The sequence below is a fragment of the Nothobranchius furzeri genome, unplaced genomic scaffold, assembly GCF_043380555.1.
Source record: "Nothobranchius furzeri strain GRZ-AD unplaced genomic scaffold, NfurGRZ-RIMD1 Scf100, whole genome shotgun sequence".
NCBI classification, from domain to species: Eukaryota; Metazoa; Chordata; class Actinopteri; order Cyprinodontiformes; family Nothobranchiidae; genus Nothobranchius; species Nothobranchius furzeri.
Window position 1 is genome coordinate 40001 of NW_027223116.1, and position 5000 is coordinate 45000.

Consider the following 5000-nt stretch of genomic DNA (forward strand, 5'->3'; position numbering starts at 1 on the left):
GGCAGAGCTCAGCAGCCTCCAGAAGCTGATGGCAGCGTGCCTCTAAGTCCCTGCCTGGTGGGAGAGCTGAAACCTGGGTCGGACATGGTCTGCAGCAGGGCTCGGCAGCCTCCAGCAGCTGATGGCAGTGTGTCTTTAAGTCCCTGCCTGGTGGGAGAGCTGAAACCTGGGTCGGACCTGGTCTATAGCAGAGCTCAGCAGCCTCCAGCAGCTGATGGCAGTGTGTGTTTAAGTCCCTGCCTGGTGTGAGAGCTGAAACCTGGGTCGGACCTGGTCTATAGAAGAGCTCAGCAGCCTCCAGCAGCTGATGGCAGTGTGTCTTTAAGTCACTGCCTGGTGGGAGAGCTGAAACCTGGGTCGGACCTGGTCTATAGTAGAGCTCAGCAGCCTCCAGCAGCTGATTGCAGTGTGTGTTTAAGTCCCTGCCTGGTGGGAGAGCTGATATCCGGGTCGGACCTGGTCCACAGCAGGGCCCATCACCCTCCAGAAGCTGGTGGCAGTGTGTGTTTAAGTCCCTGCGGGGTGCAGGAGCAGAAACCTGGGTGGGACCTGGTCTGCAGCAGAGCTCGGCAGCCTCCAGCAGCTGATGGCAGTGAGTGTTTAAGTCCCTGCGGGGTGGGAGAGCTATATCCCGGGTCAGACCTGGTCTAAAGCAGGGCCCATCACCCTCCAGAAGCTGGTGGCAGTGTGTGTTTAAGTCCCTGCGGGGTGGAGGAGCAGAAACCTGGGTCGGACCCGGTCTACAGCAGAGCTCAGCAGCCCCCAGAAGCTGATGGCAGTGTGTGTGTGTGTGTGTGTGTTTAAGTCTCTGCCTGGTTGGAGAGCCGATACCTGGGTCGGACCTGGTCTGCAGCAGGGCTCAGCAGCCTCCAGAAGCTGATGGCAGTGTGTCTTTCATTCCCTGCGGGGTGCAGGAGCAGAAACCTGGGTCGGACCTGGTCTATAGCGGAGCTCAGCAGCCTCCAGCAGCTGATGGCAGTGTGTGTGTTAAAGACCCTGCGGGGTGGGAGAGCTGAAACCTGGGTCGGACCTGGTCTGCAGCAGGGCTCAGCAGCCCCCAGAAGCTGATGGCTGTGTGTGTTTAAGTCCCTGCGGGGTGGGAGAGCTGAAACCTGGGTCGGACCTGGCCCGCAGCAGGGCCCATCACCCTCCAGAAGCTGATGGCGGTGTGGGTTTAAGTCCCTGCGGGGTTGAGGAGCTGAAACCTGGGTCGGACCTGGTCTGCAGCAGGGCCCATCACCATCCAGAAGCTGATGGCTGTGTGTGTTTAAGTCCCAGGGGGGTGGGAGAGCCATAACCTGGGTCGGACCTGGTCTGCAGCAGGGCTCAGCAGCCTCCAGTTGCAGATGGCAGTGTGTCTTCAATTCCCTGCGGGGTGCAGGAGCTGATACCTGGGTCGGACCTGGTCTGCAGCAGGGCCCATCACCATCCAGACGCTGATGGCAGTGTGTGTTTAAGTCCTAGTGGGCTGCAGGAGCTGAAACCTGGGTCGGACCTGCTCTATAGTAGAGCTCAGCAGCCTCCAGAAGCTGATGGCAGTGTGTCTTTAAGTCCCTGCGGGGTGGGATAGCTGAAACCTGGGTCGGACCTGGTCTGCAGCAGGGCCCATCACCATCCAGACGCTGATGGCAGTGTGTGTTTAAGTCCTAGTGGGCTGCAGGAGCTGAAACCTGGGTCGGACCTGCTCTATAGTAGAGCTCAGCAGCCTCCAGAAGCTGATGGCAGTGTGTCTTTAAGTCCCTGCGGGGTGGGATAGCTGAAACCTGGGTCGGACCTGGTCTGCAGCAGGGCCCATCACCCTCCAGAAGCTGTTGGCAGTGTGTCTTCCATTCCTAGTGGGGCAGGGGAGCAAAGACCTGGGCAGAGGAGCGCCTGTCTGCATCCGATCCGGCCCCTCAGCAGCCCGCCGTGAGCCTTAGAGAACCCCCCCCCCCCCCCAGCGGGCTCCAGGAACCGGGCCCTGCGTCGGACCCAGCTCAGTAAGGCCCTCCCTCGGGCCCTGCAGCAGGTGGCCCCGTCTATGCAGTCGAAAACCCCGCGAAAATCGGTGTAGAAACGCCCGAGAGGCGTGGTGCGGTTCCCCCGGCCGGTACCGGGTCCGGACCGGTCCGGAAGTCCACCCAGAACACTGCCTGGGGCTTCTGGGCGGCTCCCCAGGCGCAGGCAGTCGAAAACCGCGTGAAAATCGGTTCAGAATTGACAAAACGGCGACCTCGTCGCTCCAAAAACTAAGTCCAAACTAAGCCTTTCGCTTATCGCTTAACGCTTAAGGCGGTCGGCCTTATGGCCAGTAAATGAAAAGTGCCTGCGCCCCTGGAGGTTTTGGAAGGTGCGAGCGATGACCATGCTCGGGTTAGTAGGTGAGGCCATCGGAAAACCAGCGTGAGTTGGCGGGTTTGGGTGGCAATCTATTCCAGGCAGAGTCGACTATCTCTGGGCATCAATTTTGGGATTTTTCCGGCTCTGGTTCTGGGAGAAACGCAGGGGCAAAGTGCACGAGCCGCGGCCGATTTTGGTGGCCTGTCCCTGGGCACAAAGTCTGAGGAGTGTGGGCCTGGTTCTCCGAAAAATACCAGTCTGCTGGAGCTCACTCCCATGGCTCCAGGGGGCACGGCACACCCCCCGGTAGCCGACCAAAGTGCTCTACTCGGGCCAGACTCGGACCCACGACCCGGGGTGAGAACCACAACTACTGGTCATCCTTTTGACCTCCAGGGGGCGCGGCAGAGCCTCCCCAGTCCGACGCAAGTGCCCCACTTGGGCCATACTCAGACCCACGGCCCGGGGCGAGAACCACAACTACTGGTCATCCTTTAGACCTCCAGGGGGCCCGGCACAGCCTCCCTAGACCGACACAAGTGCTCCACTTGGGCTGTACTCTGACCCAAGTCCCGGTGCGAGAACCACAACTACTGGTCATCCTTTAGACCTCCAGGGGGCCCGGCACAGCCTCCCTAGGCCGACACAAGTGCTCCACTTGGGCTATACTCTGACCCAAGTCCCGGGGCGAGAACCACAACTACTGGTCATCCTTTTGACCTCATGGTCATCCTTTAGATCTCCAGGGGGCCCGGCACAGCCTCCCTAGGCCGACACAAGTGCTCCACTTGGGCTATACTCTGACCCAAGTCCCGGGGCGAGAACCACAACTACTGGTCATCCTTTAGACCTCCAGGGGGCACGGCACACCCCCCGGTAGCCGACCAAAGTGCTCTACTCGGGCCAGACTCGGACCCACGACCCGGGGTGAGAACCACAACTACTGGTCATCCTTTAGACCTCCAGGGGGCCCGGCACAGCCTCCCTAGTCCGACACAAGTGCTCCACTTGGGCTATACTCTGACCCAAGTCCCGGGGCGAGAACCACAACTACTGGTCATCCTTTAGACCTCCAGGGGGACCGGCACAGCCTCCCTAGACCGACACAAGTGCACCACTTGGGCCATACTCTGACCCAAGTCCCGGGGCGAGAACCACAACTACTGGTCATCCTTTTGACCTCATGGTCATCCTTTAGACCTCAAGGGGGCACGGCAGAGCCTCCCTAGTCCGACACAAGTGTCCCACTTGGGCTATACTATGACCCAAGTCCCGGGGCGAGAACCACAACTACTGGTCATCCTTTAGACCTCAAGGGGGCACGGCAGAGCCTCCCTAGTCCGACACAAGTGTCCCACTTGGGCCATACTCAGACCCACGGCCCGGGGCGAGAACCACAACTACTGGTCATCCTTTAGACCTCCAGGGGGCCCGGCACAGCCTCCCTAGTCCGACGCAAGTGCTCCACTTGGGCTGTACTCTGACCCAAGTCCCGGGGCGAGAACCACAACTAATGGTCATCCTTTAGACCTCCAGGGGGCACGGCACAGCCTCCCTAGTCCGACACAAGTGCTCCACTTGGGCTATACTCTGACCCAAGTCCCGGGGCGAGAACCACAACTACTGGTCATCCTTTAGACCTCCAGGGGGCACGGCAGAGCCTCCCTAGTCCGACACAAGTGTCCCACTTGGGCTATTCTCTGACCCAAGTCCCGGGGCGAGAACCACAACTACTGGTCATCCTTTAGACCTCCAGGGGGCACGACACAGCCTCCCTAGTCCGACCCAAGTGCTCCACTTGGGCTATACTATGACCCAAGTCCCGGGGCGAGAACCACAACTACTGGTCATCCTTTAGACCTCCAGGGGGCACGGCACAGCCTCCCTAGTCCGACACAAGTGCTCCACTTGGGCTATACTCTGACCCAAGTCCCGGGGCGAGAACCACAACTACTGGTCATCCTTTAGACCTCCAGGGGGCACGGCACAGCCTCCCTAGTCCGACACAAGTGCTCCACTTGGGCTATACTCTGACCCAAGTCCCGGGGCGAGAACCACAACTACTGGTCATCCTTTTGACCTCATGGTCATCCTTTAGACCTCCAGGGGGCCCGGCACAGCCTCCCTAGGCCGACACAAGTGCTCCACTTGGGCTATACTCTGACCCAAGTCCCGGGGCGAGAACCACAACTACTGGTCATCCTTTAGACCTCCAGGGGGCACGGCACAGCCTCCCTAGTCCGACACAAGTGCTCCACTTGGGCTATACTCTGACCCAAGTCCCGGGGCGAGAACCACAACTACTGGTCATCCTTTTGACCTCATGGTCATCCTTTAGACCTCCAGGGGGCCCGGCACAGCCTCCCTAGACCGACACAAGTGCTCCACTTGGGCTGTACTCTGACCCAAGTCCCGGTGCGAGAACCACAACTACTGGTCATCCTTTAGACCTCCAGGGGGCCCGGCACAGCCTCCCTAGGCCGACACAAGTGCTCCACTTGGGCTATACTCTGACCCAAGTCCCGGGGCGAGAACCACAACTACTGGTCATCCTTTTGACCTCATGGTCATCCTTTAGATCTCCAGGGGGCCCGGCACAGCCTCCCTAGGCCGACACAAGTGCTCCACTTGGGCTATACTCTGACCCAAGTCCCGGGGCGAGAACCACAACTACTGGTCAT